Source organism: Brachionichthys hirsutus, chromosome 1, assembly GCF_040956055.1.
Source record: "Brachionichthys hirsutus isolate HB-005 chromosome 1, CSIRO-AGI_Bhir_v1, whole genome shotgun sequence".
In the NCBI taxonomy this organism is placed as follows: domain Eukaryota; kingdom Metazoa; phylum Chordata; class Actinopteri; order Lophiiformes; family Brachionichthyidae; genus Brachionichthys; species Brachionichthys hirsutus.
This window is the reverse complement of record NC_090897.1, coordinates 10,814,051-10,839,089: the sequence shown is the minus strand read 5'-3', so window position 1 is coordinate 10,839,089 and position 25,039 is coordinate 10,814,051.

Sequence of the window (25,039 nt, the reverse complement as noted above, 5' to 3'; positions counted from 1 at the left end):
GAGGCCCTCAGCGGGATGATTGGATTATATCTGCCAGGTTACAAAGGCTGAGCTCATGCTTTTTCCATTCCCTGATGATTTTGTCATATTTGTTTCGGGGCACACAGACAGATGAAATAATGCAGCCTGCTTCAGATAAGGTTACAGCCTATCTCCTCACCCCAATCAGAACCAGCTCTCCCTCCTCTTACGTCACTGGATCCAGTGGAGGAGGACGCGCAGAGAGTTAAAAACTCCAATGCAAAGTGAACATAAATGAAGTCAAGCATTATGATCTGAATGCAATTAAAGTAATAGTAGAACTCCCTCAGGATGAGGATACGGCTATTATATATGACATCAGTAATGCTAAAGCTTAATAATTCTCTCTGACAGTTCTGACATGTTAAAGCTTTTTTTTTGGGGGGGGGTCTGCTTTTCTGGGAAACACTGGATAATTTATTCTCTTTGAGTCTGAAAGAGTTTATGGGATTCACCTGAGAGGGATAAAGAGACATTTCTTACAGACAGCTGGGAGTTTAAATGACTCAGGACTGGATCACAGCTACGAACCTCTTGTTTCTATCTTTTATAATCATTTGAAAGCTCAAATGGTCGGCTATCGATGTGAAAAATAACCAGTAACTATGTAGATAAAAAAAATAATCTGTTAAAATTAAGAGTGGACTCGAATTAAAAGCACTACGTTTCACTGTGCTTGAGTAAATGTTGGTTGGTATATTAAAATGTGTTTGATTGATCTCAACACGTGAAGGACAACCTTCCGCTGGGTGGAGAATGCTCGTTTGTGTTCTCACCAGTGTGGAAGTGAAACCAGTGCTTTGTAAATCGATGCTGTGAATGAGCAACAACTGATGCACCTTCAGCCAATGGTTACAAGCCGCAGAGGGACTTTCAGGGACGGGGGAACTTCACAACTTCACTGTGTTTCCTTTAACTTGGGACAATATTTACAATTAAAAAACCATGATGCGTCCCACAAATGGAAAAGGCGTGGTTTCACAGCAATGAATTATTCTGTGCAAAGGGATTGCGTTTATTTGACCTGTCTGCAGGTAGTACTTCTACTTAAACACTAGATGGCAGTAGGGTATTTTTGATCTTTGATGCCTATATGAGGCTTTTCATACCGTGTTTTTGAGTTTCCATGCTAAATCTGCGTACCAAAATACACACACTGATATAAAAACCATCATCAGTGTCGCTCCTCTCTTCTGTGGATGTTTGTAATTTGTCATCATGCATGTTATCTAAAACAAACTAATACTATTTTTTAGATCAAAGCCAGTTGATGAGCAGCTCTCACCAGTAATGTGCAACAAATACCTAAAATTACTGTCTCGCTCCTGGCAGCGGGTTTCTGTGCAGGTTTCAGGTAAGCGATCCGCTTTGGACGCAGATAACAGCTCCTAAATCAAAGCCTCTGGCTGTGAAAGAGTGTACAAACACAATAAGGATATTAGAAGCTGCATACATTATATTTTCTGTATATTTAATATGCAAATATAAGTAGATTTGTGCTCCAAAAAATCCCCACATCCCTGCTCGGAAAGCTTTGCATACCAATCATGAAACACAAGAGAGAAAGGAGAGAGAAGGGGAGGCCGAGTGGGGATAAAATGGGTTGAGGCCTGGATGCATGACATGGGCCAAGAAGCTGCCAGCGTCTCAGCCACTCCATGTCTGACCTGGCACAGAATTAAGCAGGCTGTTTTGGGGCCTGTCAAAAGCTCATCACAGCAAGGAAGCCGTCCCAGCAGGGAGGCCGCGAGGGTGCCAGGGCACGGCAGGAGGGAGAAACTGGAGACCCGGCCCATCAGCTTGGACATAATCAGGGTGAAAAAAATGTAATTCTTGCATGCCCATTAATTTTACAACAACAATGTTTAACGTCTTTCATATGAAGTATTTCAGTATTACACAATTTCTTCAACTGATGGAGTGGAAATCACTGTTGGTTACATCAGTGTATTGTTCTCATCTCCGGATTATTTGACTCTGAGTGTTGTCCGTTGTGGCAGTAAAGCAGAGTGCCAGTGTGTTGAGGTGTGATATTTGGGCCAGTGTTGTTCATGACATCGATCTGAAGCTGTCCAGAAACGAGGGTGGACCAAATCAACACAACGTTGTTTTTGATTAGTGCCTGAGGGACATCATGACGAACACTCCGATGAACAAACACCAGAACTCTTCATTCCTGCAAAGCCTAACAAATGATGGAAGAATCTCAATTGTCAATTTTTTTTATAAGCACATAAAGTGTCAAAAAATAAATTGTTGATGGAAAATAATTTTATTGTGTTGCAGGTGTGAAATAAAGGAGAGTTCAGCTTATCTTCCCATGCCGGTAGGACTCTGGAGCAGCACGGCTTCCTGGATAAATCCTATTTGTTTGTAAAACTATTTCCATAAAGCTGGCCTGGACCGTGTGTCTTAGAACAATAGTAAAAACCGTGCAGTTAACCCCCCCCCCCAGAAATACTCTCCAATCCAACAATTATGGGGCCTCTATATGGAGCAGTTGGCTCGTTTATGTGCTGTAATGTTGTGACTGTTCCAAAGCCCGAGGCCAGGTGTTTTTGATTGCAGCATAGCATGCTGGAGCGCCGCTCTGCCGCACGGCTCCGGCCCCACAGGATGGTCGGATACCAGCATGAAGCCAGAGGAGACCGACTGGGAGTGGGAGGCCCCGGACTGTTTTTCTTATTTATTTATTGACGTTTTGTTTTCTCTGAGAGAAGCTGTCAGACGGACGAGCAGCCACACCCTCTCATTTGATGGCTTCCTTCGCTGTGTAAATATATTCCAGCTGAGGTTCTTCATTTCAGTGAGCGAAGTGTTCTGGATAAACTTCAGGCAAGGACAACACGAGGTTTTATTTCATGAACAGGCAGAATTCTGGTGGAATGAGTGCAATCACTGTTTCATAGGCAAAAACATAACAGGCGAGACGCAGCAATGACTTCACTTTCATTCTCCCAACAATCTGGAATGTTTCTCTGCTTGCTTCAGTTCTGGTTATTAGAGTTTACCCATACCAAAGAGCGTTCCTCTGGTACCCTGTGCTGCTGGTTGTTACCTGTCGCCGTTTCAGCTGTCAGACTGACTGGTGACGGACTACTAGAGCAACAACCTGCTATCAAAGCGTTCCTCTAAGCATCGTTTTCACCACAGTGAGAAGATCCAGTGAACGGTTTCAAGTCTGTTCTCTGTGAGGAGGGAAGAGATAATGTCTCCCTCTGGTGGAAAAATGGGCTTTAACCTCGCTGTAGAATTTTATTAGGAATTACAAAAGCCCTCAGAGAGCATAGACCTCCGCTATACAGCTCATTCTCCTCCTATTTGGATTTACACCGTCCACATGGTGATCTGGATCCTCATCAAAAGGTTCTAAGTTGTTCTTGGTATCTTTATACACCAACCATGAAAAGCAAAAGTGAATCAGAGTTAATTTTTGAATCTATAAATGGAGTTTTCAATGTTAAAATGTGATTACTTTTTTTCCTGACCTCATTGGGATCAGATCCGGATGAAATTCGGTGGTGAGATTGAGGACTCCACCCTACATGACTGTGTCTAATTCCATAAACACTGGTCAATAATAATAATAAGATATTGAGGTACACATTTTGAAGCTCCATTGACTGCAATGTTACTGGACATTTCAAAGTGATCCAGAATCCAGGAGCTTTTCTGGATCATCCCCAGAATTTAATCATCTGTTCCTGGTAACATTCTCAACATTTCCAGAAAATGTAATCAATATCCATCCATATCTTTTTGAGTTATCTTGCTAACAAACAAATAAACAAACTTGGCTTGGCGGAGGTAAAAATACTCGTTATAGAACATTTTAGTATCAGAAAATGTAAGAAGCCTCTGTGCTATCATCGTTCTTAAATATTATAAGAACACTATATGTGCTTGGATTTTCAAAGATGTGGGATGTCACTCTTAGAATTCAAAAGCACTAAACAGCGCAAGTGATCACATAAACCCATATTATTAGATCCAAACAGAAGTAGAAATATTTTGTATAATTCAAGGTTTTCCTACAGCCTTTATGCAATATATATGTTTTACTTCAGTGTTTAAAGTAACAACACCAGGAGATTTACAGGCTGATATTTCAATTTTAAACTGCAAGCAATTGTTTCATATGTAAGTGTAGTACATCCTCCACTAGGTAAAAGTAAGGGTCTATATTTCTCCTCAAATCATTGTTCAAAGCCAAGTAAAGCTCGACAGGCATTCTGATGTCATGACACCATTTGAACACAACAAAGAACTGATGTTTATGTGATGTTTAAAATAAGAAATACTCTTACACTACAAACGTCACACCAAGTTACCCATCAAATACTGAAATCCAAAACAACTCTGTACCATTTACGTTTGACCCAACAACAATCGAACAACAAGTGTAGGCAGGCTGTATATGATTCATGTCTCGTGAGTGTACTTTGTCACCTCTGCAGTCACTCAGATGGATTCCTGAAAGTTTGTCATCCTGTTGCTCTTTCTTCTCTGTCAGCATAAAACATAACAACATCAGAGCGCGTGCCATGGCCAATGAAGAATGTATCACACTCTGGCAATCATTCAGCGCCTGCAGATGGTCCTGGTTGACTTGTGTACACATCCCTGTCTCAGCCCTACAGGTGCCGCGGTACGGAGTAATAAAAAGCAGAGCGTGGCGGCAGGACGAGGAGAGATGTGTTTCACGTGTTTCGCGTGCTGCATGGTGAGCTTCTTCAGATGTGTTCTGGTAGTCACATTGTAGCCATCTTTGCACATGCAAGTGATCATGATTTGGAACACAGTATTTTTTTTTTACAGTTGCATCTGCGTGTTGATGTTGGGGGAATGGGGAATGGGGGTTGAGGAAGCGCGCTCCATCTCCACCAGTTTGTGTGTTAGCTGGTTCGTGGTTTATATTTTGGTGCTGATCCATCAGATTTCGATGGTCTGCTATAACCTGAAATTATGGGGCTGTGTGTTTGATTTTGGATGAGGCTGTTGAACTACAGCGGCCTATCCCAGCGGACACTGGGCGAGAGGAGGGTAGACCCGGGACACTGGGCCACATAGAAAAAGCATCGTGCAATCACCTGCACCTATGGCCAATGTAGAGTCACTAATGTCTGTTTTTGGACTGTGGAACAAGAGAACACAGATAACTAGAAAAGCACTCAGAGAGCACAGACCTGCACCAAGCAGCTCATTCCCCTCCTAATTAGATTTACACGGTCCGCATGGTGATCTGGATCATCTTCAAAAGGGTATAAACTGTTCTTGGTATTTTTATACAGCAACCATGAAAAGTAAAAGTGAATCAGAGTTTACGGATTTTTGAATCCGTAAATGAAGTTTTTGATGTTAAAATAATTTTTCTTTACTGACTCCATTCTGGATCTGATCTAGATTAAATCAATGGTAACATAGAGGCCCCCACCCTACATGACTGTGTCTTCCAAAAACATCGACCAATAATCAACCGAGATATTGAGGAACAAATTTTGAAGCTCGATTGACTGCAATGTTACTGAAAATGTCAAACTGATCCCTAATCCAGGATCTATTCTGGATCATCACCAAAATGTAATCATCTGTTCCTGGTAACATTTTCTGAAAATTACATTAGGATCCGTTGATAACTGTGAGTTATCGTGCTAACGGACGGACTGATGTACAGACGAGGTATTGCATAATCTCCCTTTCGGAGGAGGTAAATATAACAAAACATACAACACACTGTAAAATGCAACGTGTTAATCTCTTTCAAACATCAGATTGATGCTTATTCATGTTTTAAAATGCTGAACCATATATGGAACTGACCTTTGTTGTGTATTTAACAAATCAAATGGGAAAGTTTTCATCATTAACATATTAGAAATCTAGAAAAAAAAACGTTTTTTGTCAGACATTTGAAGTCACACCAGGGAATCTTTTTCCAGTAAGATCAATGATGAAATCTAGAGATTAAAAAATTAGGAAACAGGTGGTGAGACAGAATAATAAATGTATGTGCTGCATTCATTTGGTCAACGGTGGTCAGATAGGTGGTAATTCTACTCCATGTTTGTTATTGAGGATGTCTGTTGCTGCTGTGATGAAGCATATTATTTTAAAAGCTGCTTCTAATACCTTCTACTCCCCAAGTAAATGGATGGAATTCTTCTTCTTCTTTTTTTTTTTTAGCCCTTTCTTCTTTTTGGTCATTTGCAAAGCTAGTTTCATCAGAAGCAGTCACACACAATGGATCAGCCTTCAGACCACAAACCACCGTGAATGTCACAACATCCGAGGCAAGAACCAAACTTGATCTCATTATTTCCCAGAATGTGTCTCACTGAGGGAAAGCAGAACACATATTTACACTCCAGTTTATACTTCATCCCCTTTTTTTTGGACATGTTGTGGTTTGGGGTAGCTGCTTCTCAGCTCCGAACTGAAAACCCCGGGTTTCGTGCTCATGGTTCTATTCTTCGGCCTACTGTGGATGCATGAGATTTTTTAGTCAGGTCATGACAAATCGATTTTGTTATTTGATATCACATCTCACAACTAGTGCTCTGCTGCACCGCTGCAGTGTGACTGTGAACATGTAGGTCTCGAGGTGATGACATATGCTGGAGCAGCAGATACGAATGCATCACGACTCAACTCTGTCATCATCTCTGGACTTTTTAATGTCACCTGTTCATATCCTATCTCGTATTCATTTTTTTCCCCATCCTTTTGTTCATACCCTATCCCTCACTCACTGGCCATAAAGCTGCCTGAGAGATGTTTCTCCAAACGCGGGGGTTTAAGACTCTTAACACGTTGTGAAAGATGTTTAGGATGACACAGATGCTGGAAGGTTGAAAGTTGTCTTTCTCTAAATCCTCTGTCAATTCCGATTAATCCAGTGCAGGAGGAATTTAATACGGATACAGAAAGTGGAATGACTTTCTATGTGAGACGTCCTGCACACCAACACAGCTGTTTTCATTTAAGAACTGTGCTCAGGTTGAAAGTGGCATCAAAGCAAATACGAGTGAATGTGAACAAAATATGAGTCAACACTGATCTGTTCAGCATCCCCAGGATCACTCCTTAGTCTCAAGCTTGCATTTATTATTGTTTTACTTGATAATTATGACATATAACCAAAAGCAACAAAGCTTAACAAAAGCATTCGTTTTCAACAATAATTTAGAAACCTTAAGGAAGCCCTGGACAAAATATGTCATCCTATAGGATTAAGAAAATGCTTATGGGTAGCATTCTAGATTTTATAGTCACTATATTTACTAATTAATAAGTGGGGATAGAATTAGAAAGATGTAGATGTGTGCTTTTGCGAGAAAGAATTGCTTCCCTTATTTTGTAGAATAATAATGTTAAATTACGCCTAGGATAGGCGCTCGGGCCTAATTATGAATGGTGTGTGTAGAACTGGATGCTGACTCATATTTGAGCCCATATTTACTTCAACATTAATATTAGCCATGGAGCTGGCGATGGCTCATTGTTGTATCTAACATGAATATAGTTACGATGACATCATGAGGGAAAATTAAATGAATGAAAAACACAAAGTTCAAAGCAAGGAGTGCTTCAGAGAAATACATTGTGAGGTGGAAACGTCGGACTCGCCCTATCTAATGTCAGTGAGAATCTGGTTTCCTTCCAGCCTTACAGGGGCGGTGCTCGTCCCTGCTCAGCAGCCTCGTATAATACTAGGTAACTAGGTAACATAACTATGAAACGCTGCCCAAGCATGATAGAACATAAGCACTCATTTTACGTCAGGCTTGCATGCGAACGTGGCTGGTACGTGCTTGGAGCAGCTCTGCAGGGTACAAAAGTACTCAAAATAAACTGCACTCAGCAGTCGAATCTGTGCAGCCTCATTTCACTCGCTCACACAGTACCGACCCAACGTCCCCCAGCAAATCATTAGGCTATTCCCTGCTTTGGCATCAAAGGTTTTTTTTGAAAGAAGGTTTCCTCCAAGTCTTACTGGTTTAGAGTTTCTGTTTTCACAGAGATCTCATAACTTAATCGTAATGAAACGTCATTATTTGTTTTGACTTGGAAATAGCATGTAGAATAACAGCGTATGATGATATCAAGTCATGCCATTATTCACACACAGTGCTAAACTTCATTTACTTAATCGGTACTATTTCGATAGAGGTTTCTCGTAGCACTTCGGCATGTCAAACGCAGGTGTAGTGAAAGCCATTAATGATGGCTGCATTCCATTTAGCTGCCTCAGTGCCAGGTTCCTGCTGGTGTACATGCTGACTCAGTGGATGGCCTCCTGGGGCACCTGAAAGGAGCAGAGCCATCATTAATGTTATTAGTTACACCTGACAAGAAAACTGGCTGCTGTGAGAAAGATGTATTTCTAGGTGCGAGCTCACCGCTGTCAGGTACAATTTACTTCATAATGAACTAGGATTATGTATTTCCCCGAAGTCGCCAGAAGAAGAATTCGTATTTCTCTTTTGGGAATAGACAGAAAACACACAAATCTAAGTCTCCTATCCCTGACATCAGTCCAAGGAGACTTAGAACCCTGAAGGAAAACACAGGCGATTATGGCGTGAAGCGTATTAACATATCTGTGGCTCATGGCTCTATCAGTTTCCAGAGCGTCATATATATTTCAATATTAACCAAGGATCATATGACTATTAACACATGGAAGAAGCTGTTCCTAGCGATGAAACCCACAGAGGATCATTCCTCGGCTCTGCAGCTCCCCTCAGCTCTGTGAGCTTGTTTAAGATTGTTGTTTTTAGTTTTGCTTCCTTCTCACTTTTCTCATAAAGACAGTTTTAGGCCCCCAGAAGTCAGCTGTTTCTGGTAAAAACTACTGACAGAATAATAAAAAATAAAATACACTATGCAACCTGCCCACCAAAGCAGACACACAAGTGGTGAAAATAGCTAAAGAATGATCAGCTGCAGCATTAGAGTCATTTCTTCCTATCATTTAGCTATATTCTATGTACATCATTTTTAAACTAGAAACACACTCAGAGAGCGCAGACCTCCGCCAAGCAGCTCATTCTCCTCCTAATTAGATTTACACCGTCCACATGGTGATCTGGATCCTCATCAAAAGGTTCTAAATTGTTCTTGGTATCTTTACACACCAACCATGAAAAGTAAAAGTTAATCAGAGTTGACTGATTTTCTTATCCGTAAATGGGGTTTTCAATGTTAAAATGTAATATTATTTCCTGACCTCATTCGGGATCTGATCTTGATGAAATTTGGTGATGAGATAGAGGCCCCCACCCTCCATGACTGTGTCGAATTCCATAAACATCAGTCAATAATCAACTGTGATATTGAGGAATGACTGCAGTGTTACCAGTGATCCAGATTCCAGGATCTCTCCTGGATCATCACCAAAATGTAATCAATCATGTAACATTCCCAACATTTCCTGAAAATGTCATCAAGATTTGTCTGTAACCTTTTAGGTTATCTTGCTAACAGTCAAACAGACAAACAAACCAAAGCCAGCGATTCCACAACCTCCTCGGTGGAGGGAATCAGGATATCTGAGTTGGAATCAGTAAAGAGGGTGCTCTCATTTTGTTAGCCAAAAGGAGCCAAAAAAATCAATGATTGTTAAAGAGGAAAATATTTCCAGGCTGTAAAGTTAAAGGTGCCGGTAGTTTTCCTTTAGGAAACTGTCCGAGAAACAACTCAGCGGCCCTGCGATAAACTGGCGACTTGTCCAGGGTGTACCCGGCCTCTACTCGTAGTCAGTTGGGATAAACTCCAGCTTAAACCTGCAAACCGATGACGAATACTGATTGCCTACGTCTTCAAGAAAATGATTGAATGAATGAATGAGCTGAGCTTCAAGACCCATTTATGCTCTGTGATAAAGACGAGCCTTTCTTACATTCATTTAGTGTCTATTCATGCGTGTTTTCAGGGAGGTGGTGGAAACAGAGAAGGTGGAGCAATACCACTGTACATAAATGGTTGGCCACAGGTTAAGCACAATTCAAGCAAGGAATGACGGCGAAGATGAAAAAGGTGAAAAGTGAAAAAAAACCCATCTGTGTTCTCAGGTCTTCACGTATACAGTGACCTCATCGACCGCTGCTTTCCCCACTTTGTATTTACGTTATCACAGTCTCTGACCATCCTATCTGTTGCTATCAAAACTTTAAACACTTCCTGCTCTCCTGCAGTTGCATCGATTCCGACGTACAGAGGTATGCAGGTGTGGATGGACAGACCAGGAGCCGACAGACAGATCCATTACGTACATGGGGGAGTCTGAACGGGCCCATACTCACTCATTAAGGTCATCTCGTGAAGGGGGAGGTTTATGGGAGACATCGTGATGCAGTTTGGTCTTTTCTCCATGATGCCAATCAGTACGTTGGGCACCATGATTACAAAAATACAGCAATGATCCGTTTTTGAATTGCTCCTCTCTCTACTGAGAAGTGATTTATTGTTTCCAGAAATACTGGCACAGGGTAATGTGGCTTCTCAGAAAACTCAAGTTAAACACTGTTTACTGATGGGAAGTAGATATGCTGAACACCCGGGGATGGCCTGATGCTTTTTGATTTATTAGCTTATGTTTGGAGTTATGGCAAAGCGCTCTACTGTAATGTCAACCCTCTGGAGATTGGCCATTCTTCCAGCCTAGTACTGGCACAACAGGACAATCACACTAAACCGAAAACAAATGGCAAATAAAGGGCCTGGCAAACGGAGCGAGGCAGCTGTGACTGTGTTTGTGACATGCACTGCTTTAGAGCATTCTTTAATCCTGACACATGCAAGCCATTTCATCATGATTTACAGTGGAGAGCATGCAAGCTGGGGGCAGGGAGGCCACCAGAGGGACTGTTTTCACAGCAAATGATGAGGAACACACTTGTTTGTTGCAGGCCAGGCATTTGTGGTTCGTTGTAGACAAACATGGAGGGAATTTAATCAGAGGATGAAAGCTCTGACAGAAAATAGGCTTCTTGAGAGACTGTATAATCATCTATTTAAATTATTCCATTAGCATATAGCAACTCATGTCTGAGAGAGACAGAAGTGTGTGTGTGTGTGTGTGTGTGTGTTTTATAAATAGGCTGGAGGTTTTGGGACAGGATATGGGACAGGAACTGTTTAGTGGCTCACAGTCGTCCAGCTGTTCAACCATAATGTCTTGTTATTATGGCATTGATTACATCCGTTCACTTTTTCAGGTCTTCTTGTGTGTCAGTCTGTCGCATGCTGATTTACTTGAGGTTTGTACGACTGAATATGTTGTATTGTGAAATAGCACTAATTATCTATGACGAATGCTGTTCACGTGTGTTGCAAGGATTTTGCGTACCGGTAATCGTCCTACCTGATCATGTTTTGGAACATTTTGTTATTAATCAAACACTACTTTTTGTCAAGCCTATCATGAAGCCAAGTACTGCATTAAGTACTATACTCTTTAAAGTCACACAAGATCATGTCCCTATCAGTGTGAAAAATAAAAATAATTATGCTGTTGTACAAATATCTACTTAAATACAGTATGTCTTTGCAGTTTATCTGGTTATTATTGATTTAATCTGAATGTCGTGACCTATTAATTGTAATTTCTATAGGTATAGGTGTTGGACATTGTGTTTTTAGTTAATTTCTTTGGGCTGACTAGAAGGGAGCTGCAGTTATTACAAGAATACACGTAACAACAGCTACGGCATCTGAATATAAAACTGTAATAAAGCAGAAGGCAAGAAAAGAGAAGACACAAAGTTGAACTGCTGCTGTTCTGTGAGACGCGTTGCATTCACGGTTCGTTTTCCAGTCCTTCATAGAACGGAACTGTTTTATACAGTGTTCTGCTGCTGTGATTTTGAATGAGGCAAGAAAAAGGGAATACAATAGCTGTCAGTCAAAAGGAAGAGTTGCAATGAATTGTTCAGGAGTGGAAAATATCAAACTGTTTGGAATAAAGAATTTGAATAAAGGGCGTGCTTTGGTGTTGCTTGGAAAAATCACGTGTTGAATGCAGCCTTCAAACCTGACGTGAGAACTGAGGAAGGCGAGGAGCTCTCAGCTGCTCTTCAATCATTCACCAAACACTTTTGAAGTGCACTAACGACTTTGCACACTTAGCCCAACATGACACTGATAACCTCCACAAAGTAGCTATTACTTAACGTGGCCTTTCTTAAAGATACCGTCAGAACTATCTATATCTATATTGATCATCTTTTTACCAGATTAGCCTGTCATATAATCCGTACCTCCATCCCAAATCCCGAATCACATCTTTGCCATTGAAATCTGAATAAATCTAATTGTGACAAAACGAAAAAAAGGCATCTTGGACAGATTTTTATTTTACTCCACACAATCTGTGCGTCATGAAACAGATTTACTAAACTGAAACATTTGAAATTACTAAACCTGCTCTTAAACTGTTTAATGGAGGGTTTATTTTATCTCTGATGTTTTATGCTAATGACCATCAAACAAAAGACTAAAACATTCTCTTCATCATCAAATAATAAGGAGAATGAAATACCAATTGGTATGGCTGAAAACAAATTCTAAACTAAGAGTAAATGAGGTGCTGGGGACCCGTACAAGTCCAAAATTGTCACAGTCAGAACCACTGGTGTACTTTAGATACCTGAAGTACTTCAGCTGTAATAATGACAGGTAAGATTGGGAGTTAAAATGACAAGTAGGATAATAAACATGCACTGCATATACTTTGGTTCCACCACTATCATCTTTTCCTGTGCAGTCCAGGACATTGGAGCTGGTTTGTAAACTGGAGATCTTTGACTTGCAAATCACAAATTAGCCCAACGGCAGAGAAGATTGTTCAACATCCGTCAACTGGCAAATAAAAGCACCAACAAGAACCACAAAGGACAATAACATACATCAGTATCACTACAAAAAGTGTCAAGTGTGCAACAGGCCACCACAAAGTTTGTACATAATACCAAATGCTGTTCTTAGAGCACCGCTTGGCTCACCCCAGACAGCACTTACATTTCTTCAGACCCTTTTTTTATTTGTGGAATTCACTTTTCCATTCTCTGTATTGCCTTCCCAAAGATGACACTGTCATATTTTGAAACATCTTTCTCTCCCCGTTGGCGCTGTGGGGCTTCGCTCCTTCTCTCTGCTTTCCTTTTGTGATGGACCACACAGGGGGATGACATGCTGGAGACACATCCAGGCTGGGTGGCCCGGCGGCAGTGGAGATGTGGGTGACAGGATCAGCCTTCAACAGACTATGGGAGTAATGCGTGGAGACAGTGTAAAACCAGCCTTTTGGAGACCTGTAAAAAAGAGCACTGCTGGCTATTCTGAATAAAAGACAAAGAGAGGCTCTTTTGGGAGCCTTGTTTTAGCTGCAGCCTCATGCACTGGACTCCCATGCACTACTAATGTCTCTAAACATCCTGGGTAACAGAAGCAGCGTAAATGGAGCTAACTTCAAATTCCCACCAGTTCATTAACGACACACAGCTTGAAACTTACTGAAGCTATTACCCCAGAAGTAATGTGGACAATGACCACATGTTAAATGCAAAGAGGCATCGTTAGTTAAGGATTTATAATTTCCTAATTTACCTTTCTCGCATCCATCACAGTCCCGGCCAATTTGAATAACGATTTGCAGTACTATGTAATATTCAGACAAATTTAGGAACAGAGCATTTAAAGTCTGCATTTAGGTTTAATGAGACGACTTTAGTAACATTAAGAAAACGTTTTCATTAGAGTTGGTTTAAACACATTTTACAACGTTTTAGTTCCTGCTGGAAATAGAGAAGATCACCTCCTTTTTTAATCACCTTGTAGCATTTAGCACTTACTTAACAAAACAAATGCCCTGCGAGTGTGTGTGTTGTGTGTGTGTGTGTGTGTGTGTGTGTCTGTGTGTGTGTGGGAGAGAGAGAGGGATGCTGGACTTTGTCAAGTCTCTGAGAGGCTGCAGAAATAATCGATCAGAAGTGTCATCGCCAGCAGGCCTCTGGTCCCAGCGGTCCAGCAGCTTGTACATTCTTGGTCAGAATGAAGAATGGTGCAACTGCTGATTGTTTATTTTGTTTCATTATCTTGTCTTAACAACCTCTTTTTAATGAGAATATGCAGGGGCACATCAAGCTCTGGTCTTCCTTCCTGTCTTGTTAACTGCCTATGAGAAAATGATAACATAGAAAATGCACTTTGGTTTTTGCATCAACACAGCTGTACAAATGTGGGAAACTGGGGATCTCAAATGATAAATAATGAACTTAATTTAAAAAAAAATCCTTTAGTTCTTTTTCCAGGTCCAAAGCTTTACTCATTAAGTTGAAAAACGATTTTCTTTACTGCAGAGATGGCATGATTCATAAATCTCCCAAGTGGAAATAAACAATCTACATATCTGACATATACAGTATTAGCAAAAGACAAAACATTGACAGAATGATATGATAATATAATAACATGTCTGATGAGGGAGATGGAGGAGAAAAGGTGCATGGTCTGAAGAATGGAAAAAGCAGGGCAAGTAATGAAAACAAAGACTTCATAATGGCAAACAGCTTTACTGTCTCAATGACACTGAGCAAGAACTACGCATTAGCGTTCCTCTGAGCTCTGCCAAGCTATTACACATTAAACTGTGTGTAGTTTGATATGTCAAAGGATAATAAAGCACTTTGCCTCACTTTACAGGAGGGCGAGTAGAAATAAAGAGACAGATGAAGACACCGTCGTCATTGTGCGTGGTGCAGGCGGTCAGGTGGTCCTCTGTGCTCTCCAGTCACGCTTTTCATGGCTCAGCCAGGCACCCTGATGCCATTGTGTGATGCAGAAGCTGCATGACTGATGCAACAAAGGAGGGGGGGGACATTGATCTTCTAAAACGAGCTCTGCGCTCAGCACACAGTGCTGTGATTAAAGGACATGATCTGATCCTCCCGAGCAGACCGCAACTAAGCTTTAGCTTTTTTTTTTTTTTGACCCATAGTAGCGCTTAATCCACAGTTCCAGGAGGAGGGAAAACTGGGAGACTAAATGTATTTGTGAAACCGACCTGGTATGCGCCAAGCAGATGTGTCTTTAAATAAAAGCAAATAAGGAAATCCCAAGATTTTTATAAGTCAAGTTAAGGAGACTGAGGCATGAATCTCAAAAGTAAAATATTTTACTTTGTGTGAGGGGAATGCTTCCACAGCCAAACCCATCCAGCACAGCACACTGACAGGTGTGGCGTTTCTAGTGTACCCTTGAGCGGGGTTCTTCCGCTCACTTATCACAGCTTAATTCAATTGGTCCAATAAAACAATCCAGCTGCATAAACGTGTTACAGAATGTGTGAATTCTAAAGCGGAGAGCATCTTTAATGCTCCCCTGATAACACCGTTTGCTAGAGGGGATAATAAATCATTTCACTCTGTAATTTAATGATTTAGGAGCTCAATATTTGTCACATTGTGGCACCATGCTGGGCCAAGGTGTTGCTTTCTTAAGTGTCCATTACCGTGAAAGTCCAGTCTCCCAAATGGCAGAATGGGAGGCCCCATTTGGGGTGATTGGTTGAAGCTGTGACACCATGAATCTGAGATGAAGGATTGGGCTTTTACACCTGTGTGAGGGAGAGTCGGCCAGCTGTGCACTCTTGAGGTAGCTCCGGGGAATGTCAAATGTGAAATCCCTTTTCGTTAAGCCACTAAAGTCTTTGTCTTTTTTACGACTTCTGAATCACACGTCAGTCCATTGTCCTGATTTAGCTGCATGTGGGCTTTATTTGTCTAACAGCAGATGTACAATGAGTTTTGAGCACTCTTTGCACTCAACATGCAAAATGTCTGGAGAGATCACAATGTGAGCAGTGCATCCAGTATTTGTTAAGGGGGTGGAGCTCATTGCTCTGCTCGGTGCTACAAGTTGTAATTGCTCACTAAATAACCATCTCTAAGGGGGGGGGGCGGCATTCAGCACAGGTCTGCACAGTGTCCTCTCCTTCTCTGAGGCGAGTCCAACACGTACAGTGGCTTTTTTCTGTCTCCCAGGACATTTCTACCAGCCACTTCATCAAGGCTGATTGCTGGAGACATTCCTCTGCCAGTGATTTAATCACGTGATGTGAAGCAGACCCGCGTTCCGAACACGCCAAGGAAAGGAAACAAAAGGAGTTTCCCTGCTGCAGAAAGTGGAGCTTGACAAGACAAATTTTCTGATAGCTGATAACAGACCTGCAACCACAACACACAAACCAGTGATGCTCTGAAAGCTCTTCTTACCACGGAGAGAAGCCTCTTCTTGTTTACAGGACACCTCAAGCTGCTGTAGTACTATATTCGTATATACAGAAACCATTATATCAGAGGAGGGGAAAAAATCTTTATTTATGACCCCAGCAATGACACAAGAATAGGTTCAAACCCCTCTCCATCTGTTTGCAATCAGAGTGTAATGCTATCATCACCTGTTTCCATGGTCCCAGTCACATCTGGCTTGCATTAAAAAAAAAAAAAAAGCACACAAGGTGCATTTTTTTCTCCCCTCTTTGTGTGTGCTTTGCTTTTGTATTTGGCTTATATTACTGAAATAGGGTACAACAACAAATTAAGATCTGAGACAGAGAAAAAAAACACTTATATCCAGCAGCAATTAGCTTTGAATTTCAGAACCAGACTCCCCGGGGGTCTGAACATATTAAACGCAGGAGTTTAAGTCTGCTCTGTGCGAGGTTTATTGGAATATAAAGCTAGCTTACTAAGATAACAAAGGATTCATTTCTGGATAGGAAGGATTCCAAATTGTTTTACAAGCTAATGAAGCCAAATCCCCTCCAATCTAATAATTTGAAGGTACAGACATATTTTGATTGCTTACGCATGTATATAATACATTGTTGTGAAGTGCATTATAAAGTGCATTGTAATTAACATCCCTGCTGCACAATGTGTTTCTGTTCTCTCTCCCATGGCTACCAGCTGTGCAGCTGATGCTGTTAGTCATAAGGGATTTTTAACACAAGTCTCCCCTGTGCATTCAAGGAAACAGTAATGTCATGCAATCGTGGTCATGTTATCATTGTGTGAATCCTGAAGGAGTGATGTCAGAGGAAAAAGGAGACCAGCTAACTCCCAAACCAAAAGAGTAAAGGTTAGATTCAGGTTGGCAAAGACCCAGATTGGCTTAAAGACTTTCCTTATTCTCATTCCCTCTTCTTTTCTTTAACAGCATAGTCACTTCATCCAAATGGCTCGCTGACCAGAATACTGCTTCTCTTGGCATCGCTAGTTATGAGCTGTGATTTGTTATAATGGAGCAATAGTTGTCATTTTCAGGTTAAAGATTACTTCCTTTTTTAAATGGAACAGCCCATGAGATTGCTCCGTATTGATGGAATCCTCTGTTACAAATGGATGGATGGACAAACTAATTCATTTGCTACATTAATGTGAGCTTTTCATCATCTGTAATGAAAAATCAACACCACCTAATCTGTTAAGTGAAAGATCGTTCTGTGTCCTGCTGATATTTATGTTTCACCACTCTTCTGGAGGGATGGATCACAGCAGACTTTTAGAGCAGGCGTTGTGCAGGACTCACAGGCCTGTGCTTAGCATATTATCATAATACATGCTAACAGTAAGGATATTTTGCATAAACACAGTTTGCTTGTAGAACTATCTCAGCATAAAACAAAGTTTCGTTGAACTTTTTGGTACTACGTTGTGGGTCTGAGGACGCACACGTGTATTGCATTGAATGTACACTGACTAGATTACTGCTGGCCCTGGAGGCTTCAGGTTGACCATGTTCCTGTTAATTAGATGTGAATTTGATTGAAAAATCAGATATGAACAGACAAGAATAGGAGCTTTCCAGCAGAAACATTCTGGCAGAGGCCTAATGTTTAGTTCCTGTCAACCTGCAGGCTCTGATTTGGTCATGTTCCCATAAAAGTCCTTGGATGCTGTGCAACTAAGTTCTGATGAGGTGCACGCACAGAGTAATGAGAGCAACAGCAGTGGACATGAATGGGAGTTCTGCATCATGTATTAGCTGATTCAGATTGAGGATGCTCAACTGATTCTAATTACGGTACTTCTGCCAGGGACAGTTGGGAGAAGTTGCGCACTTATCAATGTTTGTTTGTCTGAAAGTATCTAAAAAAAAAAAAAGGTTGACAACGGATGGTATTAAATTTGTGAAGCTGTGGCGTTTTATTTTATCAAGAAAATGCTGATTGAATTGTGATGTGAAATTAAATTGAGAACGTATGTGGCGTGCCAATGTCCTGAAAAAAATAATAATAGGTCAACCAAAATCAAAATACCCAGGCATGAATATCTCATGAAGTTTCACCTCTATGCACAATTAGTTCCAGATTCAGCTGTAATCCAGATCCGGATCATAATCTGAACCAATATGTAGCAGACATTTTCATTCATATAAAATGGAACATTGTGTGCGCACCCTCAAGACTCAAGAGCATTGATTTCTTCATCCAGAGACCAGAATACTGACAGAAATCACACAGAACACTTCTGAGTGACCGAATGTTTTCTCTCCAGTGCGGGTTCTGTGACAGCGGTGCTGGTCGAGGTGTGCTGTCTCTGATGTTCATCTGAAACTCTGGCTCTTGCTTTTGAATAATATAGTTAAAGGCTTTTTGGTGCACTAATCTTACACATCTCTAGAGGACATCTCTGATTCCTCTGTTATGAGGAGGAGAAAAACAACAGTGAATTTTACTTGTTGGAGGTCAATAACACGGTTTAATTTCATCCATGCATTATTGTTCCAGAGTTACGGTGTCTGACCGGCATCACAGTAATTATGTTGTTTTTATTTTGCTCTTAATAATGACATACATCCTGATTTGAAGGATTACAGCTATTGTAACAAAGAGTCTACCATGCTGGACCTCCTTCTGAGATGTCTCACAGCTTGCTTTCCTGCTGCCTAGTCTGCAAAGGGACAACGTTATTCTAATGTTGAGCTGGGTTTTATTTACCGGCAAGCCTGCTGTCGGATAATGTTTTACGGAACGTGACGTTTGCTGCTCAGAAGATCATTTGTAACTTAAAATTCAAAACAAATGTTTTCTACAAGCATCTGTAGTGCAAAACCCCAAGAGGAAGAAAAACAGATGCTGAGCTGAAACTAAAAACAAGGCTTAAAACAAAAGTGCTCGCAGCAAGTTGGCCCGCCCTTCTTCCAGGAACAGAATCAAATGGACCAAATGGCGATTTTGTTCTGGCTCTGCAACACTCTCCTTGCTGTGTGTCTCAATATACAGTACACAAATACACTCAAAGCTCCACATGAGATCTGCTGCAACATTCAAACATGTAAGCAACACAAATGTCTTTTTTTTGCGACAGTTCAGTGTGTGTGTGTCCTTTGGTATCCAGAGTGATTTGCCCCATTTGTGTCATTCTTACAGATGCCATTCTCTCCCCAAACCTCGTGCCTTTTTGGTAAGGGTATGTTCATTTATCAACAGAGTGGCCATTTCGGATTAGTTGGGCAAATGCATCACAGCTATTTCTCTATAAAAGATAAGCTTGTGTTCTTTGTAATAACATATTACATAGTCTCCCTGAAAACGTGTCTTTATATTTTCAGTCTCAAGTCTCTTTCTTGATTCCTTTGTATCTTGCAGACAAAATATTTTATAGTACCTCAGGACAAAAAAATAAAAACGTGTTGACCAATGCCCGGAGAGCTTGTGAAGTACCTGCTGATGTAGATCGTTTCTGGATGACCTATAAACAAACTAACCCAACCCAACTTCTTTTGCTTCACTTTTTGTCTGCAGAGCGTATTGAACACACGCTGCATGTTTTAAAAAGCAATTACAGCGTACGTTTCCCTGTAGCTCCTATAAATCTGAACACTGTAATATACAGACTGTAATCGAATCATTACAGAGAGAAAGAAAAGATCAGTACCTTAAATGACATCCATGCGTCGACTTTTGACTCGTACTTGATCATGTGGGCAGATGGAAACTATTTCGACATCGTTAGTGACTGTGAGCATTATGATCATTACACTGACATCATTCTTGCAGAATCGTGGCTATTTTTGGATGTTCTTTGAGAACAAATCGACACCCCTCCCAACTTTCATAAATAGTTCCTGATGATGTATATGATATATTTGCTGTTACAGTTGCATTGAACAGTTTTTTATAGTCCCTAGCAAGCTGAGTCTGCATAATCAGGCATCACCACCCTCACAGTACCGAGGAGGTTTTGAAACCCTCCTTTGACTCTGCTCCTATTATAGCGAGGATAGTTCTACTCAGTAAACGGGTCAAGCACAATTTTTATGATGACATTCAAAGCTACAATGTCACCATTTCATTTAATTCATTTATGTATAAATGAGTCATTTAATTAGACTCAGGATGGATTTGGCACACCGTTGAAAACCAATGGATCAATTTGGTAATTCTGTTCTTGAGGATGTTAGTGGCTGAATATGAGACACTGTGCAGAGATTTGAACCTTAAGGGTATTGAGCAGGAGAGATTAGCATGCAAATGGCTCTCGTAGATCATCTTTCTGAGCATAGGGTCATAGCCGGTGAATGATACTCATCAAGCTCCATAAGTGCTCCTTCCAATAAATACATAGTCCAGGTCATTTGAATCAGGATCCAAGTGTTGATGGATGCATCACCACTTAACCTTGGAGTAATTCCAATACTCCGCTTAAATCACCCAATACATTATCTATCCAATAACGGCATGACCAGTCTTTAAGGATTCACTTCTTAATGCAAAATGTGTTTTATGCGATAAATTAAACTGGAGGTGTTGATGAACTATTAATCACTTAGATGTGTCAGGCATCAATATCCTTTTATTTTCAAAAGGATGTAACTGTAGCTTTTATGAATAGCAATGGTCCTTTGATTGATAACATGTTGGCCTTCGTGCGGCACAGTGGCGTAGTGGTTAGTGCTATTGTTCAAATCCGATCTGTCCAGACTTTGTATGTTCCCCATGTCCACGTGTATTTTCTCCGGTTTCCTCCCACCTCCAAAAACATGCAAATTAGGTGAATTGATTACTGCAAATTGTCCGTAGGTGTGTGTGTGTGTGCGTGAGTGGTTGTGGCCCCGCCCCGCGACCCGGATTCCAGAGTAAGAGGATAAGAGAATTCATGAATGGATGCTGACCTTTGATGGGGCACCGTGTTAAACAAAGAACCATGGGCTATGCTGAATTACAGCTGGTCCTCACTTAATGACGACTCGGAGTTACGACGGACTTTCTGACATTTTAAATTATATGTTTAGCAAAAGGAATTGCTGTTATGACGAGTGGAATGCATGCCTGCAGAGTTGTGAGTGAGTACGTGCATATGTAGAGTATGAATGGCTTATATGTATGCAACTATAAAACTTTTTTCATTCGTTCATTCATTTTCATGTCCGCTTTATGCACCTTGTAGGTCAGTCTGGAGCCTGTCCCAGCTTTTCTATGGGCGGAAGCATCGCCAGCGCATCGTGGGGTCCTTTGTATGGGGGTTTCTTTCAACAACGAAATGGTATAGCGACGGGGTTTATTTATTTATTTGTTTGTTTGTTTTTGGATTAGATTTGTTTGTTCACACATCTCTAGACGACAGAAGATCAGAGTGGCGTCTCTTCAGCCTGGCATTGTGAACGTACCAAAGACAAAAATGTCAACTTTATCTCTGTTCAAGAAGCACAATGCATTTAACAATACACAAAACCAACAAATCAAACACGCATAGTTGTCTTCAAGTTAAACAACTTTGAAAGACTCCAGGACGTGAGATGTTGGGCTTCTTGTTGGAGGCCAGCTCTCATTTCCCAACCAGCTCTAGACCCTGACCCTGCCAGCAGCAATTACTGTTGACGGTTTTCATTCCTGAACATTCTACAAGCGTTTCAAAAAGGTTTGTTCTCACACACGGCTGTATGTGAGGTTTTAGAAACTGAGCTTGTTAAGGCGGCTTGGGGGTAAGGGCCTTGAGAAAGGAATGGATTTATTTCATCTACAGTTTAAGACTTCAGAGAAAAAATAATGATACCTATAAACTTGTTTCTGTGGTCTGTAGCATAAATGATCTGTTAATCAGTAATACATGACTTCATTTTAAATGTTACATCGCATTTTCCACCATTTGTTCTATGTCGCAAATTCACTTTCTGTTCATCAGTGACTCCTCACATCTCTCACCTGCCAAATATGTGCACCACATTCATTTCATCTTTGTGTTTGAGTTTACATCATTTTGTATTTTAACAAAAGAAATGTTCCTCAAACAGCAACATTTGCAAGATGTTCTTTCAAAGCATGTTCAAGATCATCAGACTCTTAAAATCAGACTACTGACAATCTGTGTGTGCGTGGGGGGGGCATGTGCGTGTGTGTGTTGGTGAGACAATGATCTTGTCCTGTTCATCCATCAGATTGATAATCTTATACTAAGACCAAGGCGGCAGAATAAATGAATAAATAATAACTGATCCTGTGTTTTAGTTAGACACGGACTAAATGAAAAGAAGACAGCAGTCTGGCTGGGGTTTGGAAAATAACAGGCCTGCAGTCAGTAGCTTTTCTGTTGAATGTTTATTTCTGCATAAATTACTATTTATTTCAAACAAATGTCAATTTTCGATTATTTTATTTTGTCCAATCATAATAACAACGTTCTGTCTATCTCTATCATGATCATGTGATTTTTGGGTTACTCAATCATGTGACTCATCAAAAGTCATGTAACTTCCTAACTCCCACTGTGGAAGCAAGACTCTGAAGACAGTGGACAAGTTTAAAGTGGTACGCATTTCATTTCTAATTGACCACGTTCTAATGTAATTATTCTCGTTCATATTATACCAAATTAACTATTTTAATTCTAGAACAAAAGTAAGAAACTACATCAAGCATAATAGCTGATATTTTTACTCCCCAGTTTAGCATCCTTTTTTTATTGTTATTCACACAAAGAACTTCCTGTTGCTGGTGCATAGTTAAATCATTGAACTACCGTAGAGGAGGAAGAATCAATGCTCTATCACACCTTTATTCATTTAAGATGAAGGGTTAGTGTAAAGGTGCAACAGCCCTAGAATAAAATACTGTTTATATGGGGCTTATAGTATTGTTACTTTCATTTGTTTCAGCAGCAAAGATCAACTCATAGTTATTCTGCCCTCAACTGCTTCATAATAACAAAAGGTTCCATTAAAAAAAAGCACACAGACACAAAAAAAGATCCTCTTCATGGCAGTCCATTCAACAGCTGTCTAAGTATAGAAATAAAGAAATAAAGATATAATGAAGTAAAAACACAAATATGAAGCCTCAAAATCACTGTAAATATCTCCCTGAATGAATACCTTTCTGCCCTGTCTCGGATGGATGGATGTCAGAAAGTAAATAACTCCAAATCATGTAAGCCATAATCAAACACAGAAATGTAAAACCAATTTGTAGGTAAGTTATTGCTTTGGATTTCAGTTTTTTTTTTATTATCAAAGAACATAAATGAAGCGATCTACATGAGGTACATATATGTGCACTGAATCAAAATAAAATGCAGCGCTGTACTTTAAGAGGCCTTCTTTACACGATGAGGTCAAACCTTTCTGTAACTGATTTGCTTCATTTTCATATTATGCGTAATCCTTCAGACAGATATATATCTCCCCTTGGTGTCCTCTGTCAAATCTAGGACTGAACTTTTAATTCCCCTCTCTGGACACAAATAAAAACCTCCTGATGTCTGTTGTTTTAAACAGGGTTGTCATGCGCTCTTTCAGGCAGGCATTAGGATTCACAGCATTCCTGTGTGGAGGAGTGTCTGTTGACCGAGTCCTGAGTCAAGGAGTCAGAAGAATCTGAAGAGAAAGTCTGCACAACCAGTGGAAATAATCAGGCCTCAGACGATCACACAAACTGCAACCCACGTAGGAAGATGAATAATAATAATAATAATAATAATCTGGATGGGAGAGAGAAGTACTGCGTCCCACTATGGTAAAATGCAACACTGCTACAATATACAGCTGAGATAACGAAGATCCAGTCGCTCAGATCAAGTTATTTTTTGTTTTGAAAAAAACCCAAACAGATTCAGGTCAACCATCATGAATAAATCAGAGATTACTGATTACAAACACTTGATTCTAAATCTTGACTGATTCAGGAATTCAAAGTGATACTACATAATTTGTCTTACAATGTGAAGTGATGGCATCATGGCGACATCACCATGTGTGCTGTGACCTTGGTGATGTAATCTAATTCTAGTCACAATGGTGTATGTGGAGGTATGCACACTTTAAGTACGTTCAAGTTTTCATTAAGTTTATAGTTTTATATCATCTTGAGGTCATGAACTCGCTCACCCAGCAGTCGGAGTCGACAGAACTAAGAATGACTCCTAAAGTTTTGAAGAGGAATAATGTCTGGGTACTGCTTCAACGGCATATCAGTAATTAAAAATGCATTAAATGTGTAAATATTGAGATTTATTTTCATTTCATTTTCTAACCGCTTAATCCGTTATCGGGTCGCGGGCCAAGCTGGAGCCAATCCCAGCAGTCAATGGGCGAGAGGTGGGGGACACCCTGGACAAGCCGCCAGTCCATCGCAGGGCAACATAGAGACGGACAATCAGCCACACACACACTCACACCTACGGGCAACTTAGCGCAACCAATCCTCCTAGGCTGCATGTCTTTGGTGGTGGGAGGAAGCCGGAGAACCCGGAGAGAACCCACGCAGACACGGGGAGAATATGCAAACTCCTCACAGAACGGCCACAAGTCGGAGACGAACCTGCGACCACCTCGCTGTGAGGCAACAGTGCTTACCACTGCGCCACCGAGCTGCCATTTATTTTCATTTTCTCTTCAAATATAAGAAATGAGGTTTTGTATAGTTCCTGTGAGGTGTTTCTAAAACAAATGTGTATAGAGACAGATTCCTGAATGAAACTGTAAATTGTGTGACATCATCCGTGTGAATGTTGCTGTT